Source organism: Hemitrygon akajei, chromosome 4, assembly GCF_048418815.1.
Source record: "Hemitrygon akajei chromosome 4, sHemAka1.3, whole genome shotgun sequence".
In the NCBI taxonomy this organism is placed as follows: Eukaryota; Metazoa; Chordata; class Chondrichthyes; order Myliobatiformes; family Dasyatidae; genus Hemitrygon; species Hemitrygon akajei.
The window spans coordinates 48,767,496-48,789,420 of NC_133127.1; positions in this window are offsets into that span (position 1 = coordinate 48,767,496).

Below are 21,925 nucleotides of genomic sequence, written 5' to 3' on the forward strand. Positions count from 1 at the left end.
CTGTCACAGGATTCAGCACAAACCATGTTGTTCAGTTTGCGAATGACACAATGGTGGTTGGCTTCATCAACAACGCTGATGAGTCGGAATACAGAGAGGAAGTGGAATGGCTGGTGGACTGATGTGAGAACAACAACCGAAGTCTGAATATGGAGAAGACCAAGGAAATGATTGTGGACTTTAGGAAGGTGCTGGTGAACCATCCACCTCTGTGCATATACTGTATGGTTCCTCCATAGAGAGAGTTAAGTGCACCAAGTTCCTAGGAGTTCACATCACAGATGACCTCACCTGGTCACTTAATATCAACTTCCTGAATAAGTAGGCACCGCAATGCCTCCACTTTCTGAGGATATTGGGGTAAGTGAGGATCCCCCTCCCCATCTTCATGGAATTTTACAGGAGCACCATTGAGCGTGTCCTGAAAGGCTGCATCCCCAACTGGATCAGAAGTCCTTACAAAGGACTGTGAGAATGGCTAAGTGGATCATAGAGGTCTCCTACCATCCACTGGGGACATTTATCAGGAGACTGTGGAATCTAGATGTTCTCTTAACACATGAAGTGGGTGCTGGTAGTCCTGAGCAATGACCACACTCAATTTACTGATCAGAATGGAACCAACACCTCTGTAGTATTTGCCACAGTCTGTCCCAAACTACCCTCACAGGCAGCCTCCCCCCACCATTCAGGGTATTTCTTTGCTGAATGAGTGTAAGCAGAAGGCAAAAAATTTCAGGAGCTTCCAGAGCATGAAAAAATTAATTCTAATAGTTTTCCACATTGCATAAACTCTTCTCTGGCTTCCATCCAGGTCCAGGTGTTGATCTTCATTGATATTTCAATGATATACTCTGCCATCTTCACAGGGATGATGTCTAGGCAAGTCTAGTCCGGTGGTATATATACTCAACTCCCATTGTCCGTCCCTCCTGTTTGGTTAGTCCTCAACCAATCAGGTTTCTGCTTGCTGATCTTGTTTAAAATCATATTCCAATTCTTACTTAGAGTGAGATCTTCGTCTTTCATAAAATCCTTCTTATTCAGTCTTATTTTAATGGCTCCCTTCACCAGGCAGTCCCAAAAACCATTGGTGCAGTACAGTAGTTTTGTGCTGTCAAGGTCAATTTTGTGGTCATTGCATATGCAATGTTCTGATACTGTCGATTTCTCTGAGTAACCCAAAGGGAAACACTTCCAATGCTCCATGATGCAGGTTTCCACCATGTGCTCCGTCTGGCCGATATATGCTGCTTCGCTTTCACAGGGAATCCTGCAAATGCCGGCTGTCCTGAGTCCCAGTTATTTTTGACCCACATAAGCTGAGATTTGAGCTTCCTTACGGGCTTCAGGATGCTATTTGTCTGGTGTTTCTTCAAGATCCTGGTGATCCTTCCAGAAACTGTGGGAATATAGGGAAGACAGGCAGTAGCGATGGCTTCCTCCTCATTGCTAGGTTTCCTCGTTTTTCTATAGACCCTTCAAGGCCCAATTGATCTCTTTCACCTTGTAGCCATTCTGTAAGAATGTCGTGCGTAATTGTCTTATTTCCTCGTAGAGACTCTCTGGGTCTGAAGTAGTTTTTGTAAGGCTAATCAAAGCAGAAAGAACCATTCTGCACTGGGAGGCATGATGGTGGCTGTTATTGTTGAGGTATGCATCCGAGTGAGTGGGTTTCCAATAGATGCCATGCCCGAGGCTACCATCTGGTTTCCGTCATATTAGAATGTCCAGGAAAGGGAAGCAAACATTCTTCTCCATCTTCATCATAAATTGAATGTTTGGATGTATTCTGTTCAGATGGTTGTGGAACTGTTGGAATGCCTAGAGTCCATGAGGCCACACTACAAAGGTGTTATCGACATATCTGAAGAAGCATTTGGGGAGTAATGGTGTTTAACTCAGAGCCCACTCCTCAGAGTTTGCCATGTAGAAATTAGCAATAGCTGGTGACAAGGTTGGCCCGAAGGATTTGTTCACAGTAGTCCCCCTTATAGAGGAAGTACATCAATGTAAGGGTGTGTTCAAAAAGGTCAACGGTACCCTTGTCAAATCTTGACCATAGGAGGACCAAGCTGTCCTTAATGGGAACTCCTGTGAACGGGGATACCATGTCAAAACTGACTATTATGTTCTCCGGGGTCAGCTGGATGTTGGTTATTGTTTTTACAAAGTCGGCTGAGCTCATGATGTGATGCTGACAGCCCTCAACAAAGGGAGACAGCGTGGTTGTTAAATGCTCAGCAAGGTAGTAAGTTGTAGAATCTATTGCACTGATGATAGGACTCGGGGGAGCCCTCCTTGTACATCTTAGGGAGCTGGTAAAGCTTTGGTGGCACCAGGTCTGAGGTAGAAGTGTCTTGCATATGTCTGTTGGCAGTCTGGATTTCTTCAGTAAAGTGGAGGTCTTCCTCACAAACAAATCCATGTTTTACGTTCTCCACAAGTATGTTGTATGCAGTAATTTTTTGAGGTTTCTGTTGCTTTAAGTATTAGAAAATCAATGTATTAATGTAATGCTCACTAGAACTCTGTGGGTGGGATTGTCCAGAATCTGTTGGAGTTTCCAGTGGTATTCCTCTGAGGACATTGGGACCATCACATTTCCTTTGTCTGCTGGTAAAATCATAATGACTGGGTGTCGCTGTAGTGCCTGGAGAGCCAATTGTTCTCCTTATGTAATGTTCAGTTTCGACAAAACAGCCATTTTTAGGGACACGCAGACTTTCATCCTCACCTCCTCTGCAGTATCTAGTGATAGTTTTCATATTGCTTGCTCTACTCTGCCAATGTAGCCCTGATAAAGTATAGTTCTGGGGACTGCTGTGAAGTTTAGCTCCTTGGCGAGGACCAATCTAGTTAATGCTTTGCCTCGTTTGATGATGACAATCCTTTCTGGGTCCGATGGTGCGATGGCTGCACTTTTGTTTGGATAGTTTTGTACTTCCTGACTTGTGCTGCTCCTATGTGAAACTAGTTCACCTTGGGCAATGGTGGACCTGTCGATGTACTCCCAATCACTAGGAGACAAGAAGGCTGACAATTCCAGGTGAAGGGATAGTTGTCTGTTCACTTTGATGTTCCTAGAGGATTTGATGTAATGGATATGGTCCCTAATCAATGCCTGGCCAGCACATCATAGGATGCGTTCAGCCGCTGGAGAACACTGCAGAATGCAACCTCATGAGCTTAGTCCTTGTCCCGTCCTTGTCCTTGTCCCGGTATCTCAGAAGGAAGGCTAAAGAGCAAAGAAGCCTTGCCTTCTCTTTATGTCATGATACAAAGTGATGAATATTGTGATGAACTACCTTTCCGTAGAGGTAAGTGAAAAAGGATCTAGTGCTTTCCCAGCGTACATGACACATAAATTCTTCTCGGCTTCCAGGCGGGTCCAGCTGTTGATTTTAACTGATATTTCAGTGACAAACTTTGTCATCTTCATCAGGGATGATGCCTATGCACGTCTAATGCAGTGGTATAAATATTCAGTTCCTGCCGTCCGACCCTCCTGATTGATTAGTCCTCAACCAATCAGGTTTCTGCTGTCCCACCTTGTTTAAAATTGTATTCCAGTTCTTACTTTGTCTTTGTTGAAATCTTTATTCTGTATTCCCATTTCAATGGCTTCCTTCACCAGGCAGTCCCAAAAGCCATTGGTGCAGCACAATAGTTTTGTGCTGTCGAAATCAATCCTATGGCCATTGCGAATGCAATGTCTGCTATTTTCGATTTCTCTGGGTAACCCAAATGGACACATGTCCAATGCTCCTTGTTGTGGGTTTCCACCATCTGGCTGATGTACGCTGCTCTGCATTCACAGGGAATCCTGTAAATGCCAGCCATCCTGAGTCCTAGGTCATCTTTGACCCGCATCAGCTGGGGTTTGAGCTTCTTTATGGGCTTGAGAATGGCATTTTTCCATGTGTATTTAGAATGAGGAGCAAGAGCATGTTATTCAGTGTAATGTCTCCTAGATCATTTGTTTCTCCTTTAAACCAACAGCAAGCTTAATCATGTCTAGCACCTTCCATATTCTCCTTCACATTTAAAAATCTGATAATCACTGAGTTCTGTTGAAGTGCTGCAGTCAATGTTTCATAGCTAAGATGCAGAAGCCAATGCATACACTCCAAGATCCAACACACAGGAATGAATTTGATGATGAGTTCTGGAAGATTAGATTGAACAGTAAACTTTGATTAGGACTTGTATAAGATGATGATCATGTGGATAGTTAGAGGCTTTTTCCCCAGGGCTGAAATGGATAACATGAGAGGGCACAGTTTTAAGGTGCTTGGAAGTATGTAATTCTCTTAAAAATTTAATAAAAAACATATTAAAAAAAAGGTGCTTGGAAGTAGGTACACAGGGGATGTCAGGGGTAAGTTTTTTATGCAGAGAGTGATGAGTACGTGGAATGTGCTGACAGTGATGGTGGTGGAGGCAGATACAATAGGGTCTTTTAAGAGCCTCTTGGATAGGTACATGGAGCTTAGAAAAATAGAGGGCTATGGTAACCCTACATAATTTCTAAAGTAAGTACATGTTTGGCACAGCATTGTGGGCCAAAGGGCCTGTATTGTGCTGTAGGTTTTCTATGTTCTATGACACCAGGGGACTCCATTCATCGTCTCTGAATAATATCAAAGACCCAACAAATCATAAACATGCTGGAAATCCAAAGCAACACACATAAAATGCTGGAGGAACTCAGCAGGTCAGGCAGCATCTATTTTTGTGGTCTGAAACTTCGACTGTTTATTCATTTCCATAAATGTTGCCTGACCTGCTGAGTTCCTCCAGCATTTTGTGTGTATATATCAAAGACCCAGGTTGACCACTACACCAGTTAATATTTCACCCGGAAGAAGGAAGTTATAAGCATGTCCTCAGGTGCGTTAACTGTGGGATATGAATGTATAGAAGTTGTTGGGATCTGAATGTCAGAAGTGGAAACGTAATTTCTATTGGATTTGTGTGATTCTACATATTCAAGATTCAATTCCAAAGACTTCAATGCTAGCATACTGCGCATTAGCATGTTTGACAACAATGAAGTTTAATGACAGCATTGATCTGCTTCAGTTTGTATTTGAAATGAACAGCACAGATTACATTTAAATTCCCAGTGTAAATGGATGATAGTTGGATTGAGGATGGAGAGTCAACACTGAAACAAAGCTAGAGGCAAGATGAATGGAATGGAGAGATTTTGGTGATGGTCATTAGTGTAAATGGAGCTGTGAATTGGTAGCATTTTAAAAACACAATTGATTCTTACTACTATTTTCTTGCAGGTATTTATAGGAAAATGAAGAAATATAATTTATGAAAAACTGTACAAAAACAAAGACTGACAATGTACAAAAGAAGACAAATTATGAAAGAAATTCCACAGATGCTGCCTGATCTGCTGAGTATTTTCAATGTTGTCAGTTTTATTACCAGCTTCATGTCTCTTAATGTACTAATTCCTATTACCAATTAGAGTTTACAGGAACAATTGCTGATTGAAGATACTAGGACGTGAGAGTTAGATTAACAACAATTTCATCAGTTGCTATTAGCCTTTATTCTCAGAGACACACATGCCATACTGTACATCCATTCAATAAGCTCATCTCCCACAAACATTCAATTGAGTCATCACCTTTTATAAAGCAGATGGATGCACTTGACAAATGGCAAGCAAAGGAGGTGGATTTGTAAGTTGAATAGGAGCCTTTTCTGGTTTTGTGAATGGAGTTTAAAGATCTGGAAAGCAAGAGGGTTCAGTTGAAGTTGAATGAACTAAGAGACTGTAGCTAATGACTGAGTGACTGCCCAAGATTTTAAGGGAAACATTGGCTCTGTGGAACTGATTTTTTAACCCAGTCCATCCATTGAAAAGGTGGTATGTTCAGTCTGATAGTAAGTCTGAATTTGTAATAGATCTTGCGTGTAACTGACCTGTACCAACCAAAGCCAAATAGCTATATGTCAAATTTAAACTGTTTTAAAGAGTCATGGCAAGAGAAAATGGAAGAGAAGCCTACATGGAAAGGACTGGAAGAGATCTCCGAACCAAAAACAATGACATAAACTTGTTGGGAAGCATGACCTTTTTCTGACAGGGGCAAAGTATGGAATAAAGGCAAGGAAGGAGTTAATAGTCCAATGTTCCATCCTTTGCCATCTAGCTACCTAATGTAAAACTGACCACATTATTACACTTGAGATGTTTGTATTAAAAATCAATATTTTAAAATACCCTGTTCCCCTTTGTTTAAAAACAAGCTTAAGTGAGATAGGGCTTTTCTCCTTGGAGAGGAGGAGGATGATAGGTGACTTGATAGACGTGTATAAGATTATAAGAAGCCTAAATAGAGTAAACAGCCACGTCTTTTTTCCCAGAGTGACAATGTCTAATACCAGAAGACTTCCTGAGTGAAGGAATGTTTAGGTGAGACATCAGAGGAAGGTTTTTTTAAACCAGTGAGTGATGTGCCTGGGACACACTGGTAGGGGCTGATACATTAGGAATGCTTAAGCGACTCTTCGATAGGCACATGGATGAAAGAATAAGAAGGGTTATGGACTATGTAGGAGAGAAGGTTTGGATCGATTGTGGAGTGTATTTATATACCGTAGATCAGCACAATAATGTGGGTCAAGGGGCCTATATGATCTGTTTTATAAACACCAGAAATTCTGTAGATGCTGGAAATCTAAAGCAGCATTATGTGTGTGTTGCCTTGTACTGTTCTATGTTCTGTGTTCTTTGTTTTATGAACAATTAAACTGAGTTTTTCCAGCAAGGTTTGGTGGCTGAGCAATACAAAAGAGCTTTAAAACACAAGCTTTAGGTCCATGACTGCTGATCAGTGGGACTTTTGACCTGAAATGTTCACCTTGTGTGTGGCTCTTGAATATGCTGCTGGATTGGCTGGAAGTCTCTAATATACCATTTTAATGGTTTAAAGGGTTTGCACAAAGCCTCTGGTGAAATCGCCTGTGCGCACATTGCTAATGGTTTACAGAAAATGCCAATGAGCAGAATGTAGTGAACTGCTTGGGAGACCTGACATAGTTGGAAAACACAATTCTAAATGTCTAAAAGGATTATGCCCCCAGCCAGCTCTTTGTGGTTAATAGACAAATAAACAAATCCAACAAACCATTCCTAAAGCGTTTAGAAACTAGATAATTAGATTACCACATCTGGTAATTGGGAATAATACATACCAGAAAACAAGCGTCCCCAGTAGCAAATAAGACACATATGAATATGATGTGGTGTGTTGGCCACATTCACCCTGTTAAAGGCCAATCAAAGTGTGATTTGTGTCTCTGCTCTAAAATAATATGCTTTCCTCCACGTTAAAATTGATAGCCCATGACCTTTCCAAAATCTAATTTGTGGTGGTTTATATGTAGCCAAATCAGTGATTCTTAAACATGCTACTGTAATCCTCCACTAAGAAGGAAAGTATGTTTTAAAAGCTGAATCTGTACGTGGAGCAAAGTCTCCGAACACATATAGCCCAAGATTATTGTTCCCTCCAATCATACCCCTTCCTCTCCTCATCAATCCCCAATCCCCGTATTATGTTACTGTTAAAAGACCTTCCTAGCTTTGCAGGAATTAAAGATTTAGATTGTTGAGCCATTGTCCTCTACATATTGTCACCGTGATTTCAAAAACACTTGTCAAAAGCTATTTTCTTGACCATTTATGATGTGACTGCCGATTGCAATCTTGGTCATCATATGTGACTTAACTGTGGTGAATTGGACACTTGAATCTGGAAAATCCAATAATTTGCTGGAGAGCTTCAGAACTAGACAATTGGTTCACCAGTTCTTCAGCAAAGGAACCTAATCCTCTTATCACGTCTGATTTACAGGAGGTTCCAGTTCTGCACTATGTGTTCAACATTTTTTTTGCTCTCATGGCTATTAGGGATGCACAATAAATCTTACCTTCCCAGTGTTGCCCACATCTTGAGGGACACATTGAATGAAAATTGGCTTAAAAATAAATGGTAATACTGGAAATACTTGGGTCAGCTGGTCTCTGAGGTGTAATGGTTTTGCTTAGGTTGATGGCCTGTCATAATAATTGACCTGAAGCACTAATAGCTTATCTCTTCATAGATTCTGGTTATTTCCACCAATTTCTGTTAATATCCTAGATTTCCAGCAAGTACAGTATTTTGCTCTTAAAATCATTTAAAATGCTTTCTCTACTAGCCTTAACATGAGGAAATCTGCAGATGCTGGAAATTCAAGCAACACACACAAAATGCTAGTGGAACGCAGCAGGCCAGGCAGCATCTATAGGAAGAAGTGCAGTCGATGTTTCGGGCCGAGACCCTTCGTCAGGACTAACTGAAAGAAAAGATAGTAAGAGATTTGAAATTGGGAGGGGGAGGGGAAAATCTGAAACGATAGGAGAAGTTCCAGCTCTTAGCTTCATTCCTCCTCCTCCTGACTTCTCCTATCATTTTGGATTTTCCCCTCCCTCTCCCAATTTCAAATCTCTTACTATATTTTCTTTCAGTTAGTCCTGATGAAGGGTCTCGGCCCGAAACGTCGAATGTACTTCTTCCTATAGATGCTGCCTGGCCTGCTGCGTTCCACCAGAATTTTGTGTGTGTTGCTCTACAAGCCTTCTTTGCTTTTCTTTTTTCCCAACCTCAGCTGTTCAATCTCATGGTGTTATGAGACATTTTACTCACTGTCTTTTCTTTACATTTGGCTTTGCAAAAGAAAACATTTAGTTTTAGCTTAATTTTTGTAGTCTTCAGTAAATTTTGTCTGAGGAATCGTTACTTGCTATGCTGGTCTGTATTTCTTTATAAAAAAAAGTCCTTTCTATAAGTGGTGAGTCAGTGAGATAGGAAATCTCGTGTTATAAAACCTTGTGCAACTATCTGAACATGTAGACAGTGACGATATTTAGAGTAAGAGAACTTGAAAGCAGGCCCTTAGTCTGCACTAACCATAAAGCATCTATTCCCACATTTTTGTCCTCCCAAACTGCTAAAATCCTTCTAGATTCTAACATTCACCACAAACTAGGAGAAACTTATAGTGGATAATCAACCTACTTATCTGCTTTGGGATGTGAGAAGAAATTGGTGCATCTGGATGATATAAGTACATTTGCAAGGTCAGTACTGAATCCTGGTTATTGATGCTGTGAGGCAGCAGAACTACTGGCTGCAACATTATGACTCAACATTTCTCCTGAAAGAGAGCACAATTTGTTAATGCAGCTTTTCCTCAGCCTGCTCTGGAATGAACTTTTTCTCTAGCAATCTTACTTTCAGAGACAAGACTGCTACCAATGGCTTTAACAAACCTACCTGTTGCTATCAGGAAATGTTCCTTCAAGTAGCTGTGTTAATTTAGGTAGACATAATAGAGAACATAGAACAATACATCACAGAAGTAGGCCCCTTGGCCCACAATATTTTGCCAAAATAATTAACCTAGTAATTCAATACTTAAATAAGTTAATCTCTTCTGTTCATACAGGGTTCATATCTTTCCATTTTCTGTACATTCACATGCTTATTTACGAGCCTCTACCATATCTGCATACCAAGCAGTCACCAGTCTCTTGTAAATACCTACCGCACATTTCTTCTTTGAGCTTACACATTTCCTGGGTCGACACTTTGATCCAGAAAAAAGATACTCTCTGTCTACCCTACTTATGCCTTTTATAATCTTGTTACCCTTTGTTGGGTCTGCGGCAGGAGTTTTCAGCTTTTCCTTATAGCCCTCTAATCCGGGCAGCATCCTGGTAAACCTCTTCTGCACCTTCTCCAAAGTCTCCACATCCTTCCAATAATGGGAGAGTTATATGACTGTTCCAGAAAAATAATGCAATACAATAGATTCCTCTTCATGCTTTCATCAAATGGGCTTGCTTTTTAGATAATTAATTGTCTCAAGGATTGAACTGTTGTGAGTAATCTTGAGAAGTCAAATTTGTCATTCAGGAAGCAGGTTGATTGAAACACATTAATATTTTTGTATAATTTGAAATTGTTCACAGATCAACCTTTTCTTAGGCTAGAAATGATCATTTTATGACAATTGCATATCTGAAGAGTGTCTGGAAAGCATCAGAGAGATTGGCCTCACTTCTTCCCATTTATCTAATAGAATTCATTGAATCAATGGTACTGCTTATGTTCTGAACACTTCTTTCCAAAGTAATATTGCAATAGTAGAATAGTTTTTTCTTGCTTGGTCCAAACAGCAGAGCGATAGTTTTTAACACATAACAAACTTAACAAGAGACTGGAATAACTTCAAGTATTGCTCAAGAAATTGATAACATCTCTCAACTGGACAATGGCAGTCCTTATCGGTCAATGGTTTCTTAATGATGCGTACATGAAAAATATCCTCTGTCACTGACCTTTGCTTACTTAGTCATTGAAATGTAATGAATGCAGTCATAAATTCTCAAGTGTTACACTGCACGATGCTCAGTCTGCTGACCTCTATGTTGTATCAAGATTAATATATAGAATTCTTTCAGCAGAATTTCACATAGACCTTCAATATATACCTGAAATAGCCATGATTCATTGCTCATCTACACTAACAAACTGAAGGCTTAAAAATACCCAACACTGTTAAATGAATTTGGTTTGTTGGTTTATCCATTTCCTTCAAGTTAGTCACCAAAGCTTTATTTGTTACAAGGCTGAGATGTAACTGTTAGAGGGCAAGCCTAGAGGGAGACTTATTGTCTCTCCTGTAGGCTGTATAAATGTTGGTGAATATTCTATCCTTGTCAAGTCTGGAACTGTAATATATTGAACCCTTGTCTCAGATAAATTGAGTTTAGTTGCAATAACAAAGGGATGCTTCGTTGAAAAAGCATTACCCCCAAAACAATACTTTTCTTATTTATTCACTCTTGAGTAGATGAACATCACTGGTAAGGCTAACATTTACTGTCTTACCGTATTTACCCTTGAGGAAGTGGTAGTGAGGTACTTTTTTAAATAGCCGTAGGCTGTGTATCTTCTAGTGGAGATAATCTCATGGCACTCTTTATAAGGGGGTTTGACCAAGTGATGAAGGAGAAATAATGATATTACTTCCAAGCCAAGATGTTTTTTGCTGTGGAAGTTCAAAATGGTGCTTGACATGGTCTTCCTTGGTGGTGGAGGCTAAGGGTCCGGGATGAGTTTGTCAGAACAGTCTACTTGAATAGATACAGTGTATTCTGTTGGTGATACACATTGTACACGCTGTGTGGCAGTGCTGGAGAGAATGAATGTTTAGGGCAGTTAATGGGCTGCTTTGTTCTTGATATTGTTGAGCTCCATACTGTTGGAGCTGCAGGATCCAGGTAAATGGAGAGGATTCATTTGCTCTCCTGATATGTGCCTTACAGATGGTGGAATGGCACTGAGCTGATAGAATGTGAGTCACTCACAACAGGATATGCATAAACAATCAAGGGTGAAATATCTCAGATGCAAGGCTGAGTAATCCAATGGCATTGTTGGAAAAAAGACAGTGATTTTGTTTGGTTTCCTGACAAATATTTACTCCTGAGCCACCAGTGGTAAAACTAATTATTGCCTATTCATAGAACCATGATTATAACACACAGAAACGAGAATGGTTCCAGGAATGAAAGGGTTACCAAATGAGGAACATCTGGCACCTCTTGGGCTGTATTCCCTGGAGTTCAGGAGAATGAGGGAGGGGGGAGAGTCTCATTGAAACATTCCGAATGTTAAAAGGCCCGAACTGATTAGATATGGCGAAGTTATTTCCCATGGTAGGGGAATTTAGGACAAGAGGGTATGACTTCAGGATTGAAGGACCTCCATTTAGAGCAGAGATGAGGAGAAATTACTTTAATCAGAGGATGGTAAATCTGTGGAATTTATTGCCATAAGTGGCTGTGGAAGCCAAGTCATTGGGTGCATTTAAGGCAGAGATAGATAGTTTCTTGATTAGCCAGGGCATCAAAGGATATGGGGAGAAGGCAGTGGAGTGGAGATGACTGGAAGAATTGGACCAGCCCATGATTTAATGGCGGATCAGACTCGATGGGCCGAATGACCTACTTCTGCTCCCATATCTTATGGTCTTATCAAGCCCTTTGACTCCAATCAACATTGCCAAATGAGGTACTTATCTTTGCGAGTCCTATTTTTCTGCACTTGGTCCATATCCCTCTGAAAGTCTCCTACCTATGTAACTCTAAATCTCTTTTAAATGTTGTAATTGTAACTGCCTCTGCCACCTCCTTTGGCAGCTCGTTTCAGATCCTCATTATCCACTGTGTGAAAAATTTGCCCTCAGATCCCCTTTGTTTTTTTCCTCTGACATTAAACTCATGGTTCTAATTTTAGATTCCCCTATCTTGGAAAAAAAGATGGTGATTACTTGCAGCATGTATGCCCCTCATCATTTTGTAAATCTCTGCAAGGTCACCTCTCATTCTCCCTCACTCCAGGGAAACGAATCCCAGCCTATCCATCGCTCCTGAAAACTCAAGCCCTGTGAATATTTTCTACAGCCTTGCAAGCTTAATCACATCCTTCCTTTAATATGGTAACCAGGTGGCACATTTTATTCTCATGTTATTTGTGGAAACTTGCCTCAAAAGCTGCAGAGGATTTCATAAATTTTGAGGTTGGGATATTTTACTATATTAAAACCAATTTTTTTTTACAGCTTGTGATGAACACTGGGTTAAGCTGGCAAGCTTTCTCAGCGAGTATTCTGCTGCTACCTTATGGGCAGAATTTTGCAAATGCATTGATGACAAATGTTTACCATCATCAGCCAGTATTTCCACATGTCACCTGATGTGGAAATCTTGAATTGGTGTCATTGTGATTCAGAGAGCGACAACAAGCTGCTTGTTTTACAGACTTCTCTAGGGTAATCATAGAAAATCAGTGAATTGACAAGAGTTTGGGTCTTTTTCACCTGCAAAATTCCCTGCTTGAGCGCATGAATTGTAAGCGAATTTTTCATAGGCATGCTACCTCTGTGCTTTGGGTGGCGTGGTGTAGTATGTCTCGCCCAAAGGAGGTGTAAGGTGCTCCTTCGTTCCGCTAGCCTGCAGGTCATCCCTGTGTAAGGTGTAGCACACCCCCCCCCCCCTCCCCAATCAGGGTCTCGTGAAGCTATGGGGAATGGTCACATGAGCAGCTGGTGCGCATCACAAATCCAGATTATGCCACCGCTCTGAAGAGTATTGATAATGGCTGGATCAGCCTGTCTGGTAAAGACACTGCCCAGGAGAAGGCAATGGCAATCCAGTTCTGTCAAAAAATTTCCAAGAGCAATTATGGTCACACAACAGGGCATGTAATGAATGATTGAACCTCTATCCTTTTCATACCTACATAACACAGCCATCTGTCTGGATTCTAATGTAATTCCCACACATATTTCAGAAATATAAAGGATATTTTAAAAATAAAGGAAAATTTTGTTTGCTAGACCTACTGGACGTCTGGCATCATTTTAAGAAGGAGCAGTTATGGAAAGGTAATTTTGACTAAGAAAGAGAAATCTCCTTCACTATTACATCCAAGAACTGAAGTAACGGGGAACTTATTTTTAATGGTGAAATCTTTATGGACAATATATGACATTTATATTATGTTAAAGTTTCAAGTATGAAGACAGTACGACCGAGTTTGAGAAATAGAGCAAAATGAGGAATGGCATCTGTAATGCATGTTTAGGACAAACATCCAAGGATGAAATTCTAACCCACAGATTTTTATTCTGATGCAGCTTTAATTAGTATTGAAGCATTCCTCAAGTCATTGTGATCTGTATCTATTGGGAGGTAGCAATAAGGGCACTGGGTCTTAATTAACGAGGATGTTGTGTTGAGGATGCTGCCTGAAATGTTCCATGTTGACAACTTTTAACGCAGTAACTGTTGATTAGAGCCATAAAGGCATTATATATGTGCGTGATGCTCAGCAAATTAAGTTCCAGACATTATTTACAACCCCTGATGGGGTAATTTGACATTTTCAGAGTTCATAATGGTAGGGGGAACAGAATGTTGACATTTCAGGCTACCATTCAATACAGTAATAAACTGGTTCTAGCTGTTAGCAATTTGTTCAGCTGTTGAGGCAGTTTTGCTAATGAGGTTCAAAGATGTCCATTGTACACACCATGAGGAAGCATGGAATAATCACGGCCAGCAGCCTCTTGCCTGGGAAGCCAGTGCTCCATCTCTAGACTGTTTATTCCCTTTGCTGTACGTAAGTATTGACATTTGATTTTCAGTTCTCATAATTGATTCTGGGTCTTTGAAATATGTCAGATATATCAATGTAAACAGTTGAAATATTTTGTCACTTTATTAGTGATACATTATGATATTGTGGATTTTATTCATGAAATGGCCTTAGGCTGATGTGCAGGAGCAGTTTTGTAACAGTGACTGGAGAGAATGCGAAGCTGGAGGTTTGACAGGTTATTTATCCTCATGGTGGTTGTGAGGAGCTATCGAAGTCAGGAACCCATTCAGTGGCCAAGTAGTTTGCAGAACTCTCCAGTTTGCTTGGTTGCTATAACAGGGTGTCATTTCTCACCCTGTTGAAAATCGGAAGGCTGTTTTGCTCGAAGGGCTTGCCAAGAACTGGAGACTGCCCTGCTATTAAAGCTCAGTAAGTTCAAAACATTTCAGCTTTGCTAACAAGCCACTCCTGCTGTATGGACCATTGACAGGAGGTCACTTCGAAGTTACAGGGAGTCCAGATGGAAGGTCTTGACCTGAAATGTCAACTGTCAATTTCCTTTCACTGACATTGCTGAGTTCTATTACCTCAGTCCTTTGCTCCAGATCCCAACATTTGCAGTCTCCAAGTTACATAATCTGACTTGGAAGAAAATGGTCTGTCTTCATGACATTCCATCAATGCCCTGGGATCCCTACCCCACTAATATCATGTGATTACATTTTATTTACAGGATGGAAATCAGATGCTCCAGTGTTTTGTGTTTAACACATCCAGTAATGGGCAGTGAACACTAGCTTTACTGTCAGCGCCTCGGCAGAAGATGCCTAGAAATTCACAAGTACATTAGGTTGCGACTATTTTGATAATTATCTTGTTCCATGAGGTGCAGAAGGCCAAAGCATAAAGCCTTGGATTCCAGCATGTGTCAAAAGTTGGGATCAAGGGGGCACTGTGTAGTGGCAAAGATAAATTATTAATGCGATCGTGCTGAAGTGGGGAAACTGAGGAGGAGGTCAGTGCATTCGTGTTCATGGGTTGAAGGATGACAGATTGGCAAAGGGTGCTGAAAGACCTCGTGCAGTTCAGGCGGCTGTTTGGAGATATTTTTAAATACTGTAGTGGATGGGAAATGCTGAAGAGAATGATAAAATATCAATATTGAATCTATTGTAGAGAATGATACAAGAGCAAGGTCTATGATGCATTTAGACAGACACATGAGAGGACCCTGAATGGAGGGGTTTAGACCACTTGCAAGCAGATGTGCAGATTGTAACATCTGCAAAAGCTCCAGCTGTCTGTAATCTGTCTGTCATGTGAAGTTGTGACAGTCCTTTACTTTTGTCTCACCTTTATCTAGCTCATGACGGTAATTATTTTTTCTTTAACTGGTTGGCATTTAACAACAATGGCTGTCCATGTTTAACGGAGTTTGTAATGAAAACATGGCAAATTCATTGAACAATAATGTGTTTTTATTACAAGGAAATACTGTAATTGCCTGCATTATGTTAACCACAGCATATCACTGAAGGCATATTGAATTTTCCAAATCAATTGCAAGATAGCAATCAGAAACATGGCAGAATATTTTAAATCACATTGGAGAATGATTGCATGACTTTTTACATCAGCACTTTGAACTGAGATGGAGGGAGCACTTGGTCCAGCAACTCTGCATGTAGCTGTTTAGAAGAATGACCCAGATTATGCTACTGCCCTTGTGTTTCTGCAGTCTCTGCAATGTGAGTATCCCTGCTGTACCTGGTGATGCTGTGATGTTTGCAACAGGCTCCGATGGAGCACCTGTTGAGGCTCTGAAAACTTGTGCCAACCAACTGGTCAAAGACATTTTCTACAACTCACTGCTATGGTCAGAAGTTCCCAGCTGCTTCAAAGGGGCAACAATTATATCAGCGCCCAAGGAGAATAGTGTAAACTGCCTTAATGAATATCATCCAATAGCACTCACATCTATGGTGATGAAATGCTTTGAGAGGTTGGTCATGGCTATAATCAACTCCTGCCTTAGCAAGGACCTGGACCCACTGCAATTTGCCTATCTTCACCATAGGTCTACGGCAGGCACAATCTCAGTCACTCTTCATGCGGCCCCTTGATCACCTGGATAGTACAAACACCTATGTCAGGGTGCTGTTTGTTGACTATAGCTCAGCATTTAGCACCATCAGTCCTACAGTCCTGATCGAAAAGCTACAGAACCTGGGCCTCTGTATCTCCCTCTGCCATTGGACCATCAGCTTCCTAACCAGAAAACCATAAGCTGTGAGGATTGGTCCATCTCCTCTTTGCTGATGATCAACACTGGTGCACCTCTTTGCTGAGTGCTTAGCCCACAACTCTACTTTATCTATACCCATGACAGTGTGACTGCCATTTATAAATTTGCTGATGCTACAACCACTGTTGGCAGAATCTCAGATAGAGACGAGAAGGCATACAGGAGTGAGATATACCATTTAGTTGAGTGGTGTTTCAGCAACAGCCTTGCACTCAACATCAGCAAGACCAAAATGCTGATTGTGGACTTCAAAAAAAGGTAAGAAAATGAAACACGAACCAATCCTTTTAGAGGGATCAGAAGTGGAGAGAGTGAGCAGTTTCAAGTTCCTGGGTGTCAAAATCTCTGAGGATCTAACCTGATCCCAACATATCGATGTAGCTACAAAGAAGGCAAGACAGCAGCTATATTTCATTAGGAGTTAAAGGAACTTTGGTTTGTCATCTAAAACACTCAAACTTCTACAGATGGAGGTTCTGACAGACTTCTTCACTGTCTGGTTTAGGGTGGGGGGGGTGGGGGGGCGGAAGCTGCTGCACAAGATTGAAAGAAGCTACAGAGAGCTGTAAAGTTAGTCAGCTCCATCATGAGTTCCAGCCTCCGTAGCATCCAAGACAAGGAGCAGTGCTCTAGAAAGGTGGCATCCATTATTAAGGGCCCCATAACCCAACACATGCCCTCTTCTTATTGTTGCCATCAGGAATAAGGTACAGAAGCCTTCAGAACAGCTTCTTCCCCTCTACCATCTGATTTCTAAGTGAACATTGGACCCATGAACACTACCTCATTATTTAAAATTATTTTAACTAATTAAAATTAGTTTTTAACTATTTAAAAAATATATACATTTGCTGTAATTGATTGATTTATTTATCTATATTATCATGTATTGCACTGTACCGCTGCCGCTAAGTTAATAAATTTCACAACATATGCAGGTAATTTAAACCCGATTCTGATGTTTTCAGATTCCGATTAGTTTATTTTCATATGTACCAGGGTGCAATGGAATTCCTTGCTGGTGTGAAGCTCACAGAGTGAGCAGTATGCATTGTAATAACGTAATGCAGCAATGAGTGCACAACAGCGGAGTGATGTGAAGATTGTAGTGCAATCTGAAATTGTGCCAAAGGAAAGCTAAAGAGACAATAACAAAAAAACCCTGTGAGAGGCAGAATTAAGAGTCCAAGAATGAGGGAAGCCATATCAGGCAGACCATTTCAAATCTAAGCCGCTGATTGTTTAAAATATAAATTTCCTAATGCTCTTTTTAACAATCTCCTTAATGGCTGGCTGAATATGATTGCTTCAATTTTATCTGTTTAGTGCTTTATTTCCTGGGGTCAGATGTTATGATGGATCCAGACATCATAAGAGGGTCTATTTCCTGGTCATCTCCTACAGGTTGCTTTGAAGAAACACCAGTTTTGGGACCTATCTTTTAGGCTGATAACTAATGTTCTCTCAGTTGATTCCACTTATACTTTTCTGGTGTATGTATGAACTGAATGGGATGTATGAAGTTGAAAAGTACCTGGGGAAACGTCAAACTACATAATTTCTAAATGTTGATGTGCAAGGAATGCTTGTTAGGGAGTTTGTCTCTGGTTCATATTTCATCCTCAAGATTTAATGTCCATACCCGGGGTAAGGAGCTATGCTTACAGGACGGAGTGGGGTGGGGGTGGGGGGGGGGAGATGCCTGGCTAAATCTCCACAGCTGCCTCAGGCCTTTTGAATAGAGAGGATATCGGATTGCGGAATTTGCCTGTACATATGGGTGCATATTGTGTATCATTACAGTATTTCTATGTCGATACATAAGAATCTTCTTTTGTAATTTATCGTGATAAGTTGGCCAAAACACTACTTCACCACAGGAGTGTGATATAAGATACTGTATGGCCGAAAACAGAACACAGAATGGTTCAGCACAGGAACAGGCCCTTCAGCCCATAGTGTTGTGACAAGCTAAGTAAACTATCCATAGCTAATTAAACCTGCACAAGATCCATATCCTTCCATTCTTTGCATATTCATGTACCTATGTAAGAGACTCTTAAGTGCCTATACATATCCACAACTGACCCTCGCAGTCCTTTGCAGACACCCACCACTCTCTGTGTAATTCAAAAAAAACCTTCACCCCACATCACTTTTTGAAATTACTTCCTCGACTTGAGGCTAAAGTCTTGCCCTCTAGTAATAGAACCTAGAAAAAGATACTCTCTATATGCTTTTCTGTCAGGTCTTCCTCCAGTCTCTGCAGCTCCAGAGAAAACAACCCTAGTTTGTCCAACCTCTCTTTCTTGCATATACCCTACAATCCAGATGACAATACTGTTAAATCTCTTTTGCACCCTCTCTGAAGCGCCCTGTAATGGGCTGACTAGAAAAGAAGGCAATAATCCAGATACTAAAGCCTTTTGGACTATTTTTACTGTGCCCATGGTCTGTTTTTTTTTAAATCAATTATGCTATTGATTGCACTGTTGTAACTATAAGTTGTAATTATGTGGTTTTGTGCAGGTCTTGTAGCTTTAGTTTTGGTCTTGTTTTTGTTTGGTGGATTTGAAGCTCCTTTCCAGGGAACGCGCAAGACGGTAGCGCGATATTAATACACAACAGCCTCTCCGGACTCTGGATTGGGGATTGCCAAACGTTATATGGATTTTTCTGGTGTAGTCTGTTTTGTCATATGCTTTTGTGTTATCATTCTGGGGGAATGTTGTTTCATTTTTTAACTGCATTGCATTGTGGTTTCTAAATGACAATAAACTGAATCTGAATCTGAAAGTCATCATGACAAACTAGCTGAAACACTGCTTTATAATAGGTGTATCAGGTACTGATATCACACCTTGGTTCCTTCCCATTTAATTAGTGTTAACACCAAAAAAACTTGGGAGATGATAGTTGCTTACTTTGAATGGAAGCAAACTGTATAAGAAGATATTTTGAGAGGTCAGGTATGTTGTACTTAATCTTTCACTAAATGTCCTTGACAAAGTTTGTAAGAATTTTGCTGTGTAGGCATTTCCATATACCCATTGCATAGGGAATTCCACCAGAATTCCCGACAAACATGGAGAATTTGTTGTGGAATTCCAAATAAGGATGATATGTGATGGTGGGGAACATGCAGATTAGGGTGTTCCCATCAACTTCAATTGTTCCCAGATTCTGCCTTTTGATGACTCTAAATTTTCTTTGAATTAATGGAGAATACTTACACCATAAGACCATAAGAACAGGAGTAAATTTAGGCCATTTGGCCTATCGAGGCTGCTCCACTATTTCATCATGTCTGATCCATTTTCCCTCAGCCCCAATCTCCTGCCTTCTCCCCATATCCCTTCATTCCCTGACTATTCAAGAGTCAATGAACCTCTGCCTTAAATGTATCAAATGATTTGGTCTCCACAGCTGCCCGTCACTTATCTGTAATGTTGATTCCAGCATACAAAACGGTGATCAAATGGGTCAGACCAGTTCTACAGGAGGTGAAAATCTGGCCTGATCGTGTAATCTCTGCACTGTAACACTGCTTTGATAATATGAACTGGGGAATGTTCAGGGAGGCTGCTAACCATGTTTAATTTGAGGAATATGTGGATTCTGTGACCAGCTACATAGAGAAGTGTACTGATGATGTCACCATCATGAAACACATCTGGGTGAGGTAAATCAGAAGCCTTGGCTTACTGCAGAGGTCCGTGAACTTCAATTGTTCACAGCAACGTTTCTCGTCCCATTATGCTGAGCACTGGCTCTCCCCAGGGCTGTGTGCTCAGCTCGCTGCTGTTCACACTGCTGACGTATGACTGTGTCGCGGGATCCAGCTCAAACTGTGTCATCAAGTGTTTGGATGACACAACAGTGGTTGGCCATATCAAGAACGATGATGAGACGGAGTATAGCGAGGAAGTGAAGTGGCTTGTGGATTGGCGTGAGAAGAACAACTTAAGCCTGAATGTGGAGAAGACCAAGGAAATCATTGTGGACTTCAGGAAGGTGCAGACCAACTATCCCCCTCTGCGACTATATGGCTCCTCCATGGAGTGAGTTAAGTGCACCAGGATCCTGGGAGTTCACATCACGGATGACCCCACCTGGTCCCTTAATGTCACCTCCCTGAACCAAGGCACAGCAGTGCCTCCACTTCCTAAGAAGATTGAGGCGCGCAAAGCTCCCACCCCCTATTTTATTTGTGTTTTACAGGAGCACCATTAAGAGTGTCCTGACAAGTTGCATCTCCGTCTGGTGTGGGAGCAGTCGAGCATCGGACCAGAAGTCCCTACAAAGTACTGTGAGGAAGTCTGAGAGGATCATAGATGTCTCCCTACTATCCATCAGGAAGATTTATCAGGAGCGCTGCTTACGCAGGGCCCTCAGTATTATTAAAAATCCCACCCATCCATCCAACATCCTCTTTAACTTTCTACCATCAGCCAGGAGATTACGATGCATAAAAACATGAATGGCCAGGATGAGAAACAGTTTCTACCCCCAGGCCATTAGGCTTCTGAACTCCCGGCCACATTGTATTCAAGTGTTGCTGGTTAATATGTTCCATACCTTACAATTGCTAATATTAATGCATTTTAGTTCGTTCTTTATGTGTGACTCATCTGAAGATTTTATCTTTACATTCATAAGTTATCATGTGTTATGTGCGTTACTGTGCTTTACACCTTCGTTCAGAGAAATGTCAGTTTCTATATACATTATATGGTTATATACATGTATGTAATTTAAATGACAATAAATTTCACTTCACTTGACTTGACTTTGGCAACGAATTCCATAGATTTACCACTCTCTGACTAAACAAATTCCTCCCCAACTCCGTTCTAAAGGATACCGCTCTATTCTGAGGCTGTCCCCTCTGATCTTAGACTCTCCCACTATCAGAAACATTCTCTCTACATCCATTCTATTGAAGCCTTTCAACATCAGGTAGGTTTCAATGAGGTCACCCTTCATTCTTCTGAATTCTAGTAAGTAGAGGCCCAGAGCCATCAAACACTCCTCATATGACAAGCCTTTTAATCCCAGAATCATGTTCATGAGCCTTCTTCAAACCCTCTCTAACGTCAGCATATCCTTTCTTAGAAAAAGGGCCCAAAACTGCTCACAATACTCCAAGTGAGGCCTCACCAGTGCTTTATAAAGCCCCAACATTGCATCCTTGCTTTTATATCCTTGTCCTCTTGAAGTGAATGCTAACATTGCATTTGCCTTCCTCACCACAGACTCAACCTGCAAATTAACCTTTAGGGAACAATTTACGAGGACTCGCAAGTCTCCTTGCATTTCAGATTTAAGAATTTTCTCTCCATTTAGAAAATAATCTTTGCTTTTATTTCCTTTA